The 21,318-nt window shown below is 38.5% G+C and overlaps 1 long non-coding RNA gene across 5 annotated transcripts in view; it reads right to left on the bottom strand.

Annotated features, from left to right (window-relative positions):
- LOC143435337 (uncharacterized) overlaps positions 1-21,318 on the bottom strand; it is a 319,574-nt gene that overhangs the window by 69,522 nt on the left and 228,734 nt on the right. Inside the window, exons 5-10 of one of the 5 annotated variants that reach the window (XR_013105550.1) lie at positions 18,974-19,015; positions 15,280-15,380; positions 6,868-6,958; positions 3,493-3,533; positions 2,617-2,679; positions 1,543-2,011 (exon numbers count right to left, since the gene is read on the bottom strand). This is a non-coding gene — a long non-coding RNA (uncharacterized LOC143435337). Of the gene's footprint in view, positions 1-1,542; positions 2,012-2,616; positions 2,680-3,492; positions 3,534-6,867; positions 6,959-15,279; positions 15,381-18,973; positions 19,016-21,318 lie in introns of those variants that run through there. The other 4 variants (XR_013105551.1, XR_013105548.1, XR_013105549.1 and 1 more) reach the window with 4 other exon arrangements.

Here is a 21,318-nt window from a genome sequence, read left to right on the forward strand (position 1 = left end):
TTCATATGCAGCAACCTCTTAGGTACTTCGTTTTACATGCCTTTCTACCTTCAATTCCACAAAATCATTTGTAACATTTGGATAACACACCAACCATTATAGAAGAGCTGGGGATGAAATCTTAGGTCTGCTCAACACTAGCATCCTGTCCTTTACAACAGTGCAGTGCACTTATAATTCAGTTACCAGGCCAGCCCTGCCCATTTTGCTGAGAGGTCTCACTTCCAGTGTACAGAATAAGAAAACTGAATATGTCAAAAAGCTTTAAGTATTATGTTTCTTCTTATTGCTTATTCAGTTTACCAAATATAGCTCCTGCACAACAAAAATATTTTAACTGCAATTAATCAGTCAAATTATCATGAAGTACGTCCATAGGAAATACATTGTGGTTAAATAAGGATTGAAATTTATTAGTCGGGTTGGAGCTATGCTAAGTATTTTCAAATAGTCCTAAAGTTTTATGAGTGGGTGAAGGCCAGGGAAAGGAAAATTCTGAAAACAAATATTGGAAGTCCAGATGATAATCAGTCTAAATGCTAGACTAAAGGATAATTTTTGAGTAATGTTTAGCACTAAGAAGAGAAAAGAACATAATGGAATCTTCTAAAAAGCCACAAATCAAACTGGCTGCGGTGGTCACGGTGAGTGGCGGAGTTAGAACTAATGGTAGAAATCAGAGGGGTAGCCTTTGGCTCCTAAAAAAATCATTTTGCATTATCTAGAGTTATCAATCCATGAAATGAGTTCATTCCTGAGTTTCTGGTGCCTAAATTCTGAACATAGTCAAGCATTATTCATTTAAGAGTTATTAGCCGAGTGACTGAAGCTTGCTGAGTTTGATGTGGATGGTCATGAAGAGCATGAAGAAAACAATGAGTCAGAAATGATGATAGACAGAGGCTTTGCCTTGTACTCTGCTCCCTCTTTAAATGGATTCCTATCCCTGCCCTTCCCTACAAAGTGTGAAAATCTTAAATATAACAACTTTACAAGTAGAAGAACCAAAGTAGTAGAGGCAAAAAGAGGTAACAACCCAAAGTCCATAGGTCAAGAGTATCAGCAATGGATGAATTCAGAGTCCAGAGTCAGGGTCTGTGCAGGCGCATTAGGAATGCTTCTTTCTTGCTGCTCTATTGGGTAGACCCAGCCTACCCAATTCACAAATACTTCTATTCTCTAGCCTTGCTCCCAGAAGACAAGGATGTCCACAAGCAGGCAGGAGAAACTGAAGCCAGAGCTTCACTGACTCAACAAGTTCCAAATGATGAAATAAGACCAGGTTTTATGAGTGCTTATTTCAAACATGGGCATATGCATCCAAAAACTATGCATGCATACTATATTTCCAGAAGATTTCTCTTTCTGTTTCCCTTACTCTTCACTATAAGGAATTCTGAGTCTGGATGGAAGAAAATTTTGGGAAATTGTTTCATTATTCAATAGATATTTTAAAGAATCTATATGAAAGTAAAAGTCAATTATGGAAAAACTGTAGCTGGGGTTAAAAGTGGATTTTTTCACTTTATTAATTTTCTTAATTTATTTTTTAATTATTTTATTTACATTCCAGTCATTGCCCATTCTCCAGCTCCTCTTTTCCACATTTCCTCATCCCATTCCTCTTCCCGTTTGCCTCTGAGAGGGTGCTCACGCTCTCCACCTCACCAGTAGGCATCCCCCTTCCCTAGTCTCTCAAGAATTAGGCATATCTTTTCTCACTGAGGCCAGACCAGGCAGTGCTCTACTATATATGTGCCTGGACCCTCAGACCATCCCATGTATGCTGCCTATTTGGTGGTTCAGTCTCTGAGAGCTCCCAGGGGTCTAGGTTTGTTGAGATTGCTGGTCTTCCTATGGAGTTACCATCTCCTTCAGCTCCATCAATCTTTCCCCTAATTCCTCCACAGAGATCCCAGACTTCAGTCCAGTGGTTGGGTGTAAGTATCTGCATCTGTCTCTGACAGTTGTTGGTAGGGCCTCTCAGAGGACAGCCTTGCCAGGCTCCTGTCTGTAAATACATCATAGCAACAGTAATAGTGTCAGGCCTTGGTGTCTGCCTGCCCCATGAGAAGGATCCCAAGTTGGACCAGTCATTGGACTGCCTTTTCTTCAATCTCTTCTCCAGTTTTGTCCTTGCAGATCCATGAGATAGGAACAATTCTGGGTCAGAACTTTTGACTGTGGGTTGGTAACTTGGTCCCTCCACTTGAGGCTCTGTCTATGTACTAGAGGTGGACACTCCCCAGTGTTGGGTATTTTGGTTAAGGCCACCCCCATTGAGAGTTTCCCTGCCAGGTCTCTAGTACTTCCTAAAGGGTCCTCCAACCTCCCACCTCCAGAGGCTGTATATTTCTATTCATTCCCCTGGTCCTCTGGGCTTCTTTCCTGACCCTCCATACCTGACCCTGTCCCCCTTTTCCTCTCCCTCTCTGCTCTCTTACCCAGGTTCTTTCCTCCCTCTGCCTCCCATGATTATTTTCTTTCCACTTGTAAGTAGGTTTGAAGAATCCTTACTTGAGCCTTCCTGCTTGTTAAACTTCTTAAGATCTGAGGGTATCCTGGGTATTCTGTACTTTTGGGCTAATATCCACTTAACAGTAAGTTCATACTCACCGCATGTCTTTTGAGTCCAGATTACCTCATTCAGGATGATATTTTTTTGTTCCATCCATTTACCTGCAAAATTCACGATGTCCTCAATTTTATTAGCTGAACAGTATTCCATTGTGCAAGTAAACCACATTTTCAGTATCCCTTCTTTGGTTGAGGGACAACCAGGTTGTTTCCAGCTTCTGGCTATTACAAATAAAGCTGCTATGAACATAGTGGAGCATGTGTACTTGTGTATTATGGGGAATCTTATGGATATATGCACAGGAGTGATATAGCTAGGTCTTCAGGTAGAACTCTCTAATTTTCTGAGGAACCACCAGATAGATTTCCAGAGTGGTTGTACCAGTTTGCCATCCTACAAGCAATAGAGGAGTGTTTCCAAGAACACATTAAATGGTCATTTACCAAGATCAAGTAGGCTTAATCCCAGGAATGCAGGAATGGTTCAATATATGAAAATCCATCAATGTAATACACTATATAAACAAACTCAAGGGGAAAATGTTGCATGATCATCTCATTAGATGCTGAAAAAGCTTTGAGCAAAATATAACACCTCTTTACTCTCTCCCTCTATGTTCAACATAGTACTTGACGTTCTAGCCACAGCAATTAGACAACGAAAGGAAATCAAGAGGATACAAATTGGAAAGGAAGAAGTCAAAGTATCACAATTTGCAAATGATATGATAGTATACATAGTGACCCCCAAAATTCCACCAGAGAACTTCTACAGCTGATAAACAACTTCAGCAAAGTGGCTGGATATAAAATTAACTCAAACAAATCTTTCACTTTCATTTATACAAATGATAAACAGGCTGAGAAAGAAATTAGGAAAACAGCACCCTTCACAATAGCCATAATAACTCTTACCAAGCAAGTGAAAAAATCTGTATGATAAGAACTTCAAGTCCCTGAAAAAAAAAAAAAGAAATCAAAGAAGAATTTAGACGATGGAAAGATCTCCCATGATCATGGATTGGTAGGATTAACATAGTGAAAATGGGCATCTTACCAAAATCAATGCAGTCCCCATCAAAATTCCAACACAATTCTTCACAGACATGAAAAGAGCAATTATCAACTTCATATGGAAAAACATTAAAAATCTAGGCTAGTAAAACAATTCTTAACAATGAAAGATCTTCTGGGGGAAATCACCATCCCTGATCTCAAGCTATACTACAAAGCAATAAAAAGTAGTTTTTAGCCACTTGCATACCATACTATTTGGTTACTTAAGAGCATGTTCACTTTCTTAGAACCTTACAAGATTTTATGAGTCAACATTTATTATAAAACACTATAAAGGATTTCTTACAAATAAAAGACATAATGTGAAAATGTAAAAAAATTCACTGAAAAACCTCTAGACCATGTCGTTAGACACAAATCTAGAATCTGAAGAGTCTCACCTGTCATTAAAGTAGCATATTTTACATACAATGGAATGAGTTCTTCTAGAGGTTTATGAAATTTGGAATTAGGAAGCCACTAGAATACTAAGGCCTTTGATGATAAATAATAGAACGAGGGCTACCTACACACTTCACATATGCAAACCAGCGTTCCTGTAACTTTCTCACACTGTGTGTAGCATTCACTGTGCATTGAATGCCTGTGTCCCTCTAAACATCATATGTTGTACACTAAAGCACAGAAATATGGGATAAAATAGGTAGGTCTTTGGAAGTTTGTGCTATGAGAGATGAGCCTTTATAATAGGACTAGTGACTTGTAATAAAGCTAAAGGTCCCCTCCTTCTGTTACCTCCTCTTCTACCACATGAGAACAAAACACCAAAGTGTGATCTTGAATCAGAAAGCAAACTTCAAACAGACATGGAATCTTCTTAATCCCTCAAGTGTGAGCAAATAATTTATGAAATTTATAAATTATTCAATTTAAGGTTCTTTATAAAAATTGATTTTAGCCTAATATTGTGACTCATTTGGATGGTACAGTGATTAGGCATTGAGTTCCAGGCAATGTCTTTAATCTCAACCTCATTTTTTATATCTATGATATGGGGATAATAGTGTTAGTTATGCTATAATTCTCAGGTGTGATATATAGGGAAAAACCATGTCCATTGGTAGAGTCAGTAAACAATGAATGTAATTGCTAGTTACTTTAAAATATCATTAGTCATCAAATCACTGAATATGGCCTGCAGTAACTTCTTTCATCAAAATTACTCTTTTCTATTTCTTAACATGACCTGGTGACCTTCACAGGGCAGAGATGAGAACATAACAGACTTTTAAATGAAGTGTATCTGAGAACGGATACTAGCAATTACTAACTCATAGACCATAAGAAACTATCTAAGTGTCCAAGATTCTTTGTTAGGCAAACTATTGAAAACATTATACTTTGAGAATAAGGAAATTTCTCTGAAAGACAAGAACAGATCTCCTCAAAGGAATCATTTAGACCTATGAAACATCAGGATAAAGATGGTGATGGTGGTGGTGGTGTGGGGTGTGTGTGTATGTGTGTGTGTGCGTGTGCGTGTGCGTGTGCGTGTGCGTGTGCGTGTGCGTGTGTGTACTGAAAGCCCAACTATAAAGACAGCAATGTATAGGAATGCTTGTTGAGTGATGCAGAGAGACTATGAAGATACTTTTTGTGGGGCGACTGGGAAGCATTGTTTTCTGGTTTTTATGCTGATATGCATGCAAATGGGTACCACTATTTGTTTAGAATTAACTGGAGAAGAAGGTGAGATGTACACAATATAAAATCGGATGATCACATGGGGAATTTCAATTCACTCAGCACTTTACTTGATTTAGGGCAACGGTTCTCAAATAAAATCTGAAGATGAGGGATACTAGATCACCTGGAAACGTGGTGAAAATGCAAGCTATCATCTACTCCACACTCTGACTTAGAGATTCCAGCAGTGGGGGTGGGGATGACTCAACATGGACCTGACTACATCAGTCAGTGTCTTTAGAAAACCCTGGATTATGCTGTTCATAAACACTATAGAACTTCCTAGTCAGAACAGCTTCCTTATCTCTCTTCTTATTGTTCATCACAAGTTATTGTCTTCATACTTCCCTACTTGAACTGAACAGGAAGAAAGCACACAGCTTTGGAGACTGGGATGGACCCATTTAAAAAAAAAATAACAAACCTGATTTCAACGAATTTATAAGTAAAAGCAAAGGTTAATTTTAGTCTTTGCTATTTTCACCACGATGTGTGAACTTCACAGGATAGTGCTGGGACTCAGAACATCCCACTTCAAAATATGGCAGTAGCAGACCAGAATATGACATCCCCAAAATATAATTCCTTGGCATATATTGAGCTGGCTATTCTAAGAAACTGCTGACAAAGGAATGACTCAGAAAAGATGTCCTTTGGAAAAAAGAAGTCCTTGTCTATGAAGGAGAGCTATATTAATAAAGTGTTTATATCAGGAAGAGTACTGATAACAATGGTGAGTTATAGCTTGGAAGTCATTTTGGCTGTATGAAAAGACCCTCTCTTTGCCATATGGTCCTGCCCCAACTCTCCTATGACATGTTTCACCAACAAGACCCTATTTCTTTAGGTTAATTGTCACCAACTCTTCCCTGGGAACTCAGAGAGAAGGTAACACACAAGAGAGGAATCTAGAGATTGACAATGACCGTGATATGACCCAGACAAATTCTTACCTATGCCGAGCATCTTGGCACCCCATTTATCTTTCCCAATGTTATTTTCAGATAATTTGCCTGCACCACTGACACCTCTTCCCACAGATGTTAAGCTTTGAGATTTTACTGGGTTTGGGGGGCAGTGTTTCACTGTGTGACAAACTCATAAACTCAAATGTTCTATTTTCCTTGTTAATGTGTTACTTTATTTCATATATTCAATTGTTAAACCCTTAATGAGTAGAGTAAAAACTTTGACTTTCTCTCCTTTAATAGGCATTTGAAGACCAAGGGCATCTCTAATAAGATCAGAATAGGGATGAAGAGATGGCTTAGCAGTTAAGAGCACAAGCTACTCTTCCAAGACTTGAGTTCAATACTCAGCACACACACACACACACACACACACACACACACACACACACACACACACACATCACGCCAGTTCCAAGAGATATGGCTTCCATGAGCACCAGTCACACAAGTGATACACAGATATGCATGGAGGTAAAGACTCTCATACACATAAAACGGTACTTCAAAACTCAAACGTTTTTAAAGGGAACACAAAGATGAGATATTCTCAGCAAACCTTTTGTCTCACTGCCAGCCCCTGCTCCGACTCACACCACTCAATGGACCATTTGATGGAGCTCAGCTGGTAACAGGCACCTAGGACAAAGCTGTACAGAGATGGAAATTTTATCAAAGCCCTGACTACTGCAAAAGTATAATATTAGAAAACTCCCATAAACAAAGCAAACAAATGGACGTGAAGTTCTCACGAGGAAAACAAAGACACCACTGCAGGAACGTAGGTGAATTACTCTGCCCCTCTTGCCTAGTGCATTTTCTACTTGCTCACCCTTGTGTTGAATCTCTCTCAAGTGATGTAAAGCTTTCCTTGACTCTCCTTAGGCTGTTCATTGGTTTATTCAGTTCAATATGAGCATTCTAAACTTACTGCCTGCACTGGAGAGCCTTCCTTTTCATGTACTGAAACTCTTCTTAATGTGCTACCCAAGAAATCAACATTCCTTATACCAAATATTTCAAAGTGTGTTAAATTTGCTATGCATTCCTTAACACTTCACAAAACGATCTGACTCAAGGCTTCTAAAACTAGCACGGCACACTGTTATGTTCGGATATTATAAAAACCTGTTCTTTCCCGTGTGATTCTTCTGATGGTTAGAAATGCAGTCTATAAACTTTTCCCTGCAGCTACAAAACATAGAAGTGCAGGTGACAGCATGAAGTGGCCTTAGATGAAAAGTTGCTGAGAGTATTCCAGGGGGACACATGAAATTTAGAGCCAAGAAGAGCCAAAACAAGCAAGAAATATTAATGAAAATACTTCTTAAAGGGAGCAAGAGTGCGATTTCATGCCTGTAATCTTAGTACTCGGGTGGCTGAGGCAGGCAGGTCATGAGGTCAAGACAAGCATGAACTACATTATCAGACCTAACATTAGTATATGATCTCTCTAAGTATAATTGTACTACATGAATTTCTCTTACACACAAGGCAGTCCTGGCTGGTAAGAGAATGTGTAGGGAGGGGAGGGGAAAAGGAGTGGAAGAAGAGGGAAGGGGAGGGGTCAGTTTCATCATCCAGATGGGAAAAAGTTATTTCTACCAAACCTTTTGATAACAGATAGCATGTTGACTTTTAGGTCAACATAAGCCCTACTGAATGCAGGAGCCCTTACTTTCTCTAGAGTAGATAAGAGTAGATGGTTGACAGGTGAGATATTGCTATAGAAGGAACCAAGCAGCCAGTTGTGGGGCTGAGGCACATTTGATAATGTGAAAAGGAAGAGAAATCAAAAGGCTGGTGAAGGAGAGGCTGAGGATGAAAGACTGAGCAGAAGGAAGCCCTCTGGTTAGCAATGATGCTGGAATGGAAAGGAGATCAATCACTTTGCTTGTAAACTCGCCAGCCCCTACCTGATGAGGACCCACAGAACCATAGCATGAAACAGGGATGGTTTATTTGGTAGTAAGTAGAATCATCAAATGACAGGGCTGCTGAGCCTGTGCAGCTCCGAAATCCTACTCAAAGCTCTTGGTTACCGCATATGTGTTGGTTCTAGAATGCAGCATCTGTAGTTTGAAAGAGGTTGGGAAGATACAGGTGAAAAGTTGCTGCGATATATTAGCTTTGATACTTCTTCCAGATTTTTGTTTTTCTCAAATGTGTTTTGGTTTATGAGAGAAAGACAATCTAATTCAAGTTTTCTACAGAAAAGGTTTTGAATGCTCAAAAAAAGATGCCCCACCCCCGCCCAAGGCCTTGTTTCAAACATTCAGCCAGTTTTTAAATCAAGGACAATGTGTGTGTGTGTGTGTGTGTGTGTGTGTGTGTGTGTGTGTGTGAGAGAGAGAGAGAGAGAGAGAGAGAGAGAGAGAGAGAGAGAGAGAGAGCTTTGAATATACAATCTGCCATTGATTACAAATTTGCTTTGCTGGGTAAATTAGTGGTTTTTTTTAAACAAAGATAATATTAAGATCAATTTTACAAATATCCACAAAGTAAGAGACCTGTGTACCTCACCACAGGCACGTGCTTCAGAACAACCGTTCAGGAATTAACAGACTTTATATGTGACAGTGGTTTCAAAAGATTATAATGGAGCTGAAATAAAACAACTGTCACCTAGTAACAGTATAATGGAGTCATGATATGGTTGTGCCATGTAGTTTTCTAAGTATTGATATGAGCAATGAACACAGCACACGTAATTTTGTATAATTAAAAAAAACTATGTTACTAGTTTATGAATTTATTATATTAATTTTATAAATATTTCAAATTGCACCTCTTTTTATTTAAAGGGGGTGACCTTTGACTACCACATAATGCATATGTGCAATACACACACACACACACACACACCATTAAATAAATATTTAAAATATTTACAGAAAACAAGTGTTCTCTGTCACACTGTCAGGTGTGGTCCCACATTCTGGGAAGTGCTTGGCTCTGCATACAGTCTAGCTGCAGGAGTGTGGGAACTCCACCAGGCAGATGAAATATGGAATGCTAGACTGCATTTACCCTAAGCTGTCATCAGGTTCTAGGCTTGTAGGAAGTGCCAATGTACCTCTCAGGGGACCCATGGGCTGAGGAGGATGAAGAGCCAGTGCCATCCTTAGCTTCACTGCAAATGTCTGGGTGCACAGAGGGGCCTTCTGCAGGAAGGTTCGGCTCTGTAGATAGATGAAGGCTTTCTCCATACTCTCCATGGCAATTCTCCATGACAAAGATAGTCTTTTGTTCCAAACTGTTTATTGGTTGTTCATAGAAGAAAATGGGTGCATATCACTTCCTCACTCTATAATAGAGACTAACTACCTTTTGCAGGTATGTCTGGAAAGGGAAGCTTATGGGCTAAACCTTCGGGGCCTTTAAATACCTCATTAGCATGAAGAACTCTGTTCTGGGATATGTGATGAATGGTCACATCCTTTTGTGAGTCACATGTTCCAGGCCGGCAATCTACTAGGGAGCAGGATGGTTGCCTGAATAACAGGGACTCTGAACCCACTCAGCTTTACCAAGTTTCCTGGCATGGTTCAGGTTCACTGCCCCACAGTCAGGAGTCTTTTACAACCCTCTGAGTTGGGTGTCTTGACTGAATCAAGAGGCTCTAGTCCAGTTACTACTTAACACCATCTTTAACTGTGTAAGTGAACTCTTTGGATGTTTGTACAATAATCAACTTGCCTGAAAGTGAATTTCTCACAATGTATCTCTATTGCTAGGTAATACATGACCTTATCTCAGACATGGCAAGTTGCTGAGACCCTATCTCATACCTCATTTTCCTTACACATGTCACCATCTTTCCAATACAATATTTGATCCTACACTCATCCACCAATCACCTAAACTGGAAAGTTATAAACCCTACTAGATTTTACCTTGCTATACAGTTTAGAATTTCAACTCAGTGCTGTGTGAGTTTTCTTCAGACCACTCCCACATAACTTTGGATACATCTTAACTCAGGGTTTCACTACTTCTCAACTGAGTGATTGTAACCACAATTGATTTTTAACTGAGCACCCTGACTCCAGCCTTAAACACTCCATTCCTCCTGACCATGAAGAGAAAAATGTATCTTTCAGGTATTTATCATATCAGCAAAGATTGGAATATGATAGAGGCAGGAGGGGGCACTTACATGAGCTAGCACTTGGCAATGAAGTTATTTCATTCTAATATTTATCTCAAAAAGAATCCCAATGGAGATCTTAAAAAAAAAAATAAAAAGGCTAACTTTCTTCATTCTGCTGAAAGTTTTTAACACATTACCTGTCAGGAACCACTAACAGCAACTGTGGTTCCTTTTGGTTTAGTTTCTATTATTTTAAACCCAGATCTATTGCTGGTTGTGCACAAAATTCTATCTATCTCACAGTACTGTGCCAGAACAGAGAAAATACAAACAGCAGCAAAAGCACTTTCCATTTTGAAGAGGTGGTAGAACTCAGTCTGACTATGTTCATTTTGGACCCAGCTGGCAGAAACAGAGATCTCATAAACAAACGTGTGGCAATGCTATTATGCATGTCACTTGTCTCAGTAAACGAAGTTATGAACTCCTGAAAACTACCTGGCTCTGAACGGAAGGCTTAGTGCTGCCAGCTCTCATTCTAATGCACTAGAGGCACAGAAGAAGGACAAATGACAAACTGAGGCCTGATTTGCCCTAATTTGTCATAATGAAGATGACTAAGAATAGACAGTTCAGCAAGGAATGAGTAGAACCTCCAAAGGCAAATATCTTAAATACTGTGGTCTTGGTCCCTGAAAAAGAATTATGAAACTGAAACCAGCAAGAGCAATAGAAAAGCAACCTCTAAATTTTAGTTAGAGGAGCACACTGAAGTACAGCAAGCCAGGGTGGCTTTCCAAGGAGGGGGAGAACCTGGTAAGAATATGCATATCTGAAGCCAGAACACAGTAGATCTGCTGTGTGTCCATTCCATAAGCAATGTATACTGAGGTGTCAGGTCTTTGTCTAATTCAGACTAGTTGGGTTTTTTTCCCCACGTGTCAAACCAGGCTAAGAAGATGCTTCAGCGCCTTCAGTAGGTAAAAGACTTATCTTCTAGGGCCAATTGAGGGTACACAGTTAAAGATACATACCTAGTCTCTGGCTTTTGCTAAAATCTCTAATACTCTTATGGAGAAAGCAGAGAGAAGCAATTGGCATTTCCACATATTTTTAAAACGAAAACTATGTTTATATTCACTTTTATAATTATAGATTTATGTTATTTTCTCTTAATACTGGTAAACATACAACATAATGTGATTCTAAAAATTAATGCTAAATCAACACATTGAAAAATGCAAGGATACACCACTGCTGTTAATATAGTTCTAGAAGGCCTAGCCAAAGCACTTTGGCAAGAAAAAGAAATAAGAGGGATCCAAATTGCAAACGGAGAGATAAATCCAAGTGCATATAGATGAAATGATTTTTATACTGAGAAAACATTACAGATTGCACCAAAACTGTTTGCATTCATAAGCAAATTCCGTGAAGATACAGGGTAAGGACCTAACATAAAAAACAAGTAGAATCATTTATAATAACAGAAAATCATACAAAATTAGAAATCAAAGAAACAATCTCACTTATAATAATATCCAATAAATAAAAATATATTATTTAGGATATAATTTAAGCAATATAGTTTATAAAATAAAAACTATAAAAAGTGATGAAAAAATGATTAATATTTCTTATGTTCATGTCCTGGGACATATGATATTTTTAAGATGTCCATGCTGCTCAAAGTAATCTATAAAGTCAGTGTAATCACTATCAATCTTTTAATAATGTTGCTCATAAAATGTCTTTAACTATTAAAATTCTTAAGAGTCGGGGGGGGAATCACATTCAAAGAAAAAGTTATGATCAAAAGGAATACTGAAAGAAAAACTGAAGCTTTCACATTTTTGTATCATTTCAAGATATAAAGAAAACGTATAGCAATGAAAGTAGCATGTCATAGACATAAAAACAGTCAGGCTGAACACTGGATCAGTCACACAGAATTACAGTCACTCAGAATTACAGTCACTCAGAGATTAATCCACACATTTATTTTATCAATTGATCTTTTTTTTTAAAAGATGCCAGCAGTGCATGATGGGAGAAATAGAATCTCTTCAACAAATAGTATAGTAGAAACTGGTATCTATTTGCAGAGGATTAAACTGGACTCATCTCCAACCATATATGTAAGTAAATCAAAAGGAAATGAACTAATTCTATGCCTAGAAAGAATAAAACTACCAGACAAATGCATTATGGGAATGCCCAACAATACTGGTCTTAGAAAGGAGTTTTAGGTATAACATCAAAGGTACAAACAATGAAAGCCAACATAGACAAGTTGAATTATATTGGACTATATCTGTACAAGAAAGGAAACAGTAGAATGAAGAGACAATTCAGGATTGAGGTTAGGGTTAGAGTTAGGTCAACAGTTAGGGTTAGGGTTAGGGTTAGGGTTAGGGTTAGGGTTAGGGTTAGGGTTAGGGTTAGGGTTAGGGTTAGGGTTAAGGTTAGGGTTATGGCAACAGTTATGGCTAATGTTCAGGTTAGGGTTAGGGCAAAAGTTAGGGTTAAAGTAAGTGTTACAGTTAGGGTTAAAGTTAGGGCAATTGTTGAGCTTAAGCTTAGGGTTAGAGTTAGGGATCTATTGTCTACCATCTTCTCTTCAAGTTTGGATCCCTACTATTGAGTCAGTCTCTAAAACTATGCATATACCCTCTGGTCGTTATTGCTGTTCTTTCAACTGCTGCCATTAAAGACACTTTACTTCTTCCTATTTTTGTTCACACTTCTGCTATGGTTCTGCTGTCTCTTCTCTGTGTATTACATGCTCAGTCTGGTCTCTAGTAGGCAAGAAAAGACCATTCAGGAAAAGCCTCTCACTGAGCCTAATTTCCCAACCCCATGGAGCTCCCTTAAATGGTCACCCAAATATTTTGTTTATACAGCCAATAATGGGTGAGTTGGGGCTGGTCAGGTGGGCAAATGAAAACCTGAGTTTCTACTGTTACTAACCAGTCACAACACAGCTTCTGCTTCTTTGGCCACTCTCTTTTTGCTGAGTTACTAGGAAGGCACCATCTTTCATTTAGAATCTTATCTGGCTATCTAAGTTTTATGTGAAATGCTGTCTTCTACAGTAACTGATCCTTCAGTTTTCCTGCTGATCCAGGGTTAAAGAATGTATTTATATCACAAACAAACTACTGAAATGAATAGAACTGGAAAAACAACAAGTTCTATATTTTTAAGAAAATTAATTACACTAAAGCATGTGAAGATGACTTTGCTAAGAAAAAAAAATCAGCAATGAATATATTTTCTTAATCATCCAAATGTATAAAGTTTTTTTAAGCCATAAGTTAAAAGGGAACAAATAGTTTTAGGTCACAGCACATAGCATATTTAGCACTAGATAATGAGAAACTGAAATAAAATGCAAAACTGTAGCTTCTCCTCTGCTCTAAATCAGAGCTCTGGCTTGCAAAGCATCCAGCCCCAGTGCACTATAGCCTCATTTCCAACAAAGATTCCTGGCCTGGCCTACTTTAGTCCAGCTTGAATCTTCTTCTAGTTTGACCTCCTTCACTTATATAAAAAACAAACAAACAAACAAACAAAGTTTGAGTAAGTCAGGACTTGAGGAACCCCAGACACCTACTGAACCTTGACCCTGGAAAGCTTCTCCATTTTCCACATCTCTTGGGAGTTACCCGATCACTCCCTTCAGCAAGACTCTTAAGTTTACCCAGAATCCTCTGATCGCTGAGGCTTCCCTGATTGGCAGCTTCTGAATTCATAGAGGCTCTCTCAACACCCTCCCTGTTCATTACTTATAATTTTTCCAGAGTCTTTCTCAATACTGAAGTTTCCATTGCCCTGGTCTTCCTCCTGTGTTTAAAGATTCATGATTATTTTTTATTTCTTATGTGTATAATTGTTTTTATCTACAATTGTATCTGTGTACCAAGAACATGTCTAGTGCTTTCTGGGATCAAAAAAAGGAAAAATAGCATTGTATTTCCTGGAGCTGGAGTTACAATGGTTGTGAGCCACAGTGTGTGTTCTAGGAATTGAACCTGGGTCCTCTGCAAGAGCAGTGCTTTTAACCACTGAACCATCTCTCTCCATCTTTCCCTTCCTGTACTTAAACAGGTATCATTGGGTATTTTTTCCTTGCCAGTTACTGGTGTACTTCATGTTTCAGGTTAATTAAATAGAGAACATATTTCTCTAATTTTATTTTCTTAATGTTCATCAAGTCTTTATTTTCATAAAGTTCATCAATTTCTTAATGAAATCTGATTGCTATCCAATAGAGTCACTGATCCAATAAAGTGGCCAAATCCCAAGGTCCCTCCTCAATTTTTAATAGTTTTAAATTTTGCCACTTGAAACATGTCTGACTATGCTGCTGCTGCTGCTACTGCTGGAGAAAACACGTCTTTGCTGTTGTGTTCCCTTTTTAACCTGTGATCATCCAGACCCACCCAATGGTGGTTCTTCTCCTCTCAGATGTACCTTTCGATTTAGAATATACATTCCATATTCTTGAAAATATCTAAGCCATCTTACAAGGTAAACATAATATAAAGTAGAACTGTTAGCAATAAAGCATAGCTTTACTCATACAAATGAACCAAAAAAAGCAAATAGATACTATCCATTGCCTGAAGCAAGTGACAGCTTTCTTTGGGTGCGAATTGAGTTCAGCATAGTCTGCCAGTTAAAACACAAAAGAGAACATGTTGAACTTCATTCTTTTCATTATCTGACAAGCAAAAGTACACACATTTGTCACTGCAGTCTGTGCTACTTCCTGGGAACAAACACACAGGAATTGGTGACATGGGACTTTGTGTAAGTCACCCCAGCTAGCACACAACTTCTAGTAGGTGATTAGACAAATTTCCTACAACTTACCCTTTATACAGACAGCAAGCATAGGATTACAGCAAAGTGTACTCCAGGCATGCGGTAGGGAAGGTAAGACAAGCTGCTCTCGGGCCCCACATTCTTAGACTCTAAATAAAGAGAGAAGATTGATTTAAATAGTGAGATAGCAAGATGTCCATCAGGCACACTCAAATACCAGATTCCCTGGGTTATCCTGGCAGCCACTGAATTATTGCCAGTTCGTGATTAAACTCTCACAAGAAGTTGCCATGTAAACACTTGGCATTGTCAGTTAAAATACAGCCTCCTCGATTTAGTTATTAGTCAAGACTTGTCATTTTTGTCAACAACCACATTTGTTCTCATCACAAACAGGCAGCAAGGATGCCAGGCTAAAAGCAATTTCTAATGGGCTGTGCAGGTTCTTGCAGACACTCCCTCTGGTGTGTCTTTCATTGGAAGGGAAAAGATGTTCCACTGAAAGGATTTTTTTAAAGCATATACAGTTGTGTGTGTGTGTGTGTGTGTGTGTGTGTGTGTGTGTGCGTGTATGAGCATGTTTGTGTGTGTGCAATTGTGTGTGTATATATATATATGTCTTTCTGTATTTGTGTGTGTGTGTGTGTGTGTGTGTGTGTGTGATACTCTAATCCATGGTAGAATTTTGGTGTAGTGCTTTGTAAAGATAAAATATTAAGAATTGTCCCTTTTAACATTCTTTAATTATCTGAAGAAACCCAGCACTAATGAAAGCCACGCTGAGATAAGTGTGAAGATATCAATCCTCTAAATCTAAATAAATTAGATCTGAGTAACTGCCTTTGGGAAGCAGACTGACATTTTTCCGGATCAATAGAGCCTAATGGCTATCATGTTTGTAAGTGGTGCATGTCTAGGTGACTAGATGTGGAGACAGAGCCATTGTACAAGTTCCAGACTTTTGAGAAGAATGAAGCATTAGTATTTTATCTTTATAAGGTTCCCAAGTCCCAAATCCCCTTTAATTTGTTTAGTTTCAGTGGAGTAACACTTTAAAAGTCGATTGTTTTAAATGACCCACTTTTGTTTGACAGTAAATATGTAACTGTATTTCAAATTATAGTTTCCTTTAACTGCCTTGAACTGTGTATTTCCTTTTCTGCTTACTATTTCATTTTTTAAAATCAATAAATTTTTGAGTTTTAATTTAATAAAAGATTAAATATTACAAGTATCAAGCTATAGACTCTGTCAATAAAGTAAACAGAAAATGGTGCCCTCATATAACTAACTCACCAGCTCCAAGCTTGTATTTTGATTAAAGTTGATTAAATACCAATGAGTATCCATTGGACCATTTCAATCTACATTTAGTTGATGCTGAGTTTTTTCTGTACAGAATAATTAGCTAATGGCCTTGGAATCCATTCTGATTGAAAATAGTAAAATGGCCAATCTAGACGATGACCAGCTTTGCTTTAGTGTGCTGCACCACAAAGCACGCACACAACACTCCTGAGAGCGGTACAGATCTCTGTAAAAAAGGAACAGAAAACAAACGTGCTTCTGACACATGACTTTCCTGCCTTTATATTTAGCCTTTCACCTCTGACCACCAGTGGCAATTGGAACCATCTTGCCTTATCACCAAACAATTAAAAATCTAGGAGAAAGAACACACACACACACACACACACTATAACAAATGTTTCTACAGATAGGAAATATGCAAGATGGGACTGAGGCACTAGAGGGTAAATAGAAGTGAGAACCCCCCACCCAGTCACTCTACAGTTTTGCTGGCAGCATCCCAGGACTGCAATGGAGAAAGCAGTAAGCACAGCAAAGTCCCCTGAGTACTGACCCTTGAATTATATGCTAACATCTGTGTTAGATCTTGGGCTGTGAGGCCTACAAGTAGTCTATGTTGCTTAGATGATGAGCTATAATAGGAGAAGTTTGAACTTCTCAAACTTTCAGGAACATACTTTGGATCAGAACTACCTCCCCACTCCCCCACCCCCCCCAAACATACACACATACATCTTCCTCCAGGCCCAGATGTTAAAGAGTTCTTATCTTGAAATTGTTGGGAGGTGGAGGAACTTTCAGGAGTTGGGGTCCAAAGAAAACAAGGTGGACCATTGAAAAACTTGCCTTGGGAAGATGGTTAGGTCCCAGAGCTCTCTTGCCTGCTAGACACTGGATAGTGAGGAAGCAGCCTCCTCTCTCACAAACTCCCCTATAGATGTGCTATCTCACCCTACAAAGCAAGGAGGACAGAACTCTCCTAGACTGTCAGCCAAAATCAACCTTTCCTTTTTTAAAGTTGATTACTCCAGGCTTTTGTTTATGTGACACACAGCTGACAAATGCAAAATACAAGAAAGGATTAAAATTGGAGACAACTGGTCGTTTTCAAAACTAAAGCAACTGATCAAGGTACTGCATTTGGAATTGACATTTTAGAAATCCTTCACTAACCCATTCATTTTAACAAGCTGGTCTTCAAGGACTTAGGAAAGTGGGAATAGGAAATAATTATACAGTTTGATAAAGAACATCTCAAACCACTAGTCAACAGCATATCAGCTAATGAAGCTCTGGAGCCCTCCTCATTAAAAGCGGACAACACAAATGCCCTTGGCACCTTTATTATTTGCAGTTATTTCTAGGTTTAGTAAAATGGTAATAATAGAAGACTGGCTAAATATTGCAGCAACATGAACTAGCTACTAAAAAATCATTACAAATAATTAAGAAGAAATATCTACTGTACATTTTAATATTTTATGGTATTCTATTTCAAAGATTTATTAAAATTTAGCCTATTATTGGCTATTAGTATACAATTATACAATGTAAAATGCTAATAATAAACAAAATAATACACAGCAAATTTAAACAATAGATTACAATAGTATTTTTACCTCATTATACTTTCTAAAATAACCGTGAATTACTCTCATGAATCTATTATTGCATTTATTTTCAAGTATCAAAAAGGCAGCACTTCAATATGCGTGTACAGGCTTACATGGACACAGAAACAATGCAGAAGAATATAGCAAGCTGCTAATATTGGTTACCATTTGGTTGGAAGAGAGAGCTCCGTCAAATTGAATTATTCGGCACAAAATGTGATGAAACAGATTCAGCCACCAACTACTATCAAAGAACTAAAGATCATCAATGGCTCATTACTCACCAAATAAGATATGCTGGTTCTTAAAAAATATTAATGGCCTGGAATCTACATTTTAGACCTTAGGACAGACTTAGAATATGGGGTTAGCAAAAAGGAGCTTCCCACATTTAGCTGCAGAGCTTGTTAAAGGTGCTAGTCTTCCATGTCACGGCTGGAATGTTGACTTCCTTTGTGAGTTCCTTTCTACCTCAAAGACTCATGCTTGGTTCAGAGCACCCACACTGAGAACCTCCAAACTGCCTATAACTCCAGCCCCATGGGATTCATAACTCCTTCTTCTGAATTCTGTGGGCACTTCCCGACACTTGAACATAAACGCCTAGCCATCCACCACACAATGAAACAGAAATAAAATTAAATTAAACCTAAAAATTAAAAAGACTACAGTATCAACCAGAATAAAGTTAAATATTACTTTATTTTTTCTTCAAGCTACTTTTCTTCAGCAAGCACTTAGGGAGAACCTGCTTTTGCTAGTTCTGGACCAGAGAATGGAGATCTGCTGATATTTATCAGGGTTCATGAGTTACTCACCATCTCATGGAAGGTGATCGCTTGTGTCTTTATGATGTGGCTCTAACAAAGAGAAAACTAATTTAGAAGGAGAGACATAAAAATGATTCCTAGGAGCCATTGGTTCATTCAATGTATATTTTTCATTGTTCTTGTTTAATCTAGTGAGTTAGTCTACTAACTAATAAAATGGCCCATGTGAAACTAGTTGAATAAGCAAAAGGCAGTAAATAAAGGGCACCCCACTATTTTGTGTACAGAATCTAGTTAGATGGAGTCCTTTTCTGGCTTACCAGCATTTTCTCCTTTTGATTTTAGTTGACACACAAAAGTTCCACATAGTTACAGAATACAAGTGCTGTCTTGAATTATGTATGTCATCACATGTTCAAATTACATTAAGTATGTCTATCTTCTCAAACATTTATCACATCTTTAGAGTGAATGCTTCTAAGTCCTTCCTTCTAGCCTTTTCAAAGCAGATGATAATACTATTTGTTAGACTCTCCCTAATGTACCATAGAACATCAGAACTCACTTCTCCCATGCAGCTGTAACATAGCTCTCACCAACAGGCCCTTAACATAGCTCATTGTAGTGGCTTTCATTCATCCAAACCGTAGCCCCACTCTCTCCCTTGGTCATGACAATATATGTAATTCATGTTCTTATTATACATGCATTTCCTGAAATAAAACTTGTATGTTTGCATAAGTTAACTGTGCTTCAAACCCCAGCTTACCCATTATTTTCTTTGCATGCTTTAACTGTAAAACACATCCATAAGCAGCATCTAATCTGGCTAATTTCATCTGAGAGCCATGTTGGGTACTACCATGGATCAGCATGACCATTTCTTATCCCGACCTCCTAGAAACCATGTCCAGATGACATCCAACTTTTGCCACTAGAAGTTATTTCTACTGTAAAAATAATATATATCAATTCCTAGAATAGCAAGTTTTGCCAAAACATGCATCCACTGAAAGAGGATTACTGCAGTAGAGTGTAATAATCTTTATACACTTTTTATTATTTCTGTTTTAGATGGGCCTTTGCTATATTGCCAGGCTTGGCACAAATTCCTGAGCTGAAGCAACCTTACTTGCTTTTAAAAGTTATACATACATACATTTGTATATATATGTATACATTATGTATACACATATAAATATATATAATTTTCATACAAAATATTTTGATCATATTCTTTTCTCTCCCCAGCTCCTTCTAGATCCTCCACCCCACCTACCCCCATTCTATTTGCTTAACTTCATGTTCTTTCTCTCTCTTAAAAAACAACACAAAACCCATGGAGTCTGTCTTGTGTTGGCCAAATACTCCTGTACCTCAGAGATGCTCTGGGGTGTGGCTGATAAGTTGAGTATCATGACATTAGAGAAAACTAGTGTTCTTCTCCCTGCATCTATCAATTGAAAATAGCTTCCTTGGTAAGGGTGAGACTTTGTGCCTTATCCCTCTTCTCTGTGCTGGGAGTCTTTCTGGCTTGAATTTGTGCAGGTCTTCCATATGTTCCCATATTCTCCATAAGTTCATATGTGCATCAGCCCTGTTGTATGTGCAAAATGCTGGTATTCTGGAGTCATCCACCACCTCTGGCTCTTAAAATTGCTCTGCCTGCTCTTTGGCATGAACCCTCAGAGCCTTAAGTGAAAGGTTGTTTGTTAATAAAGACATCCCACTTAGGCCTAAGTGAAATGATCGTTCTCCTTCAGCTTCCTGTGTAGAAGAAACTACAGGAACACATCAGCATATGTGGGGCCAGAAAGCTGTATGACTGGGGGAGACATTCCAGAGCAAGGGGGAGGTTGAGACATGTCCAAACCCCGAAACTGTTGTCCTCAGACAGAGAAGAGTAAGATTAGCATCTTCCTTCTTCTGGGTCTGCATATCCTAGTGCATGTAGCCTGCACAACAGCCACATCTGCCACCTTGAGAAAGTCATGTACCATGGTGACCAAATTACAGGTTTAACTTTCTCTCTCCCTAGAAGGACATGTTCAGCAAGCACCTGGAATTCCTCTTTATGCAAATGGATCATTCCCAGCACCTCAGTACCAACCAATAATATATGCTCACATTGAAAACTCTCTACCCACTCTTCAAGGTTTATAAGCCATTGTTACCCACAATAAAGAAGAGCTGTTTCACTGAAAACCATCTCAGAGAGGCTCTTTTTCTAGGCATTCAAGTTGGCCTAGATCCTTGGAACACATCTGCCCAGATAAGCTTAAAAGCCTCATTCCTTTCATTCTGGCCCAGTGTTCAACGGTGCCTGGATACCCCGAGAACAGAAGCAGAACTGGGAAGGCAAGTATATATGAGGATAAGCATTTTCTTCAAAA

Source organism: Arvicanthis niloticus, chromosome 21 (genome assembly GCF_011762505.2).
Source record: "Arvicanthis niloticus isolate mArvNil1 chromosome 21, mArvNil1.pat.X, whole genome shotgun sequence".
Taxonomy (NCBI): domain Eukaryota; kingdom Metazoa; phylum Chordata; class Mammalia; order Rodentia; family Muridae; genus Arvicanthis; species Arvicanthis niloticus.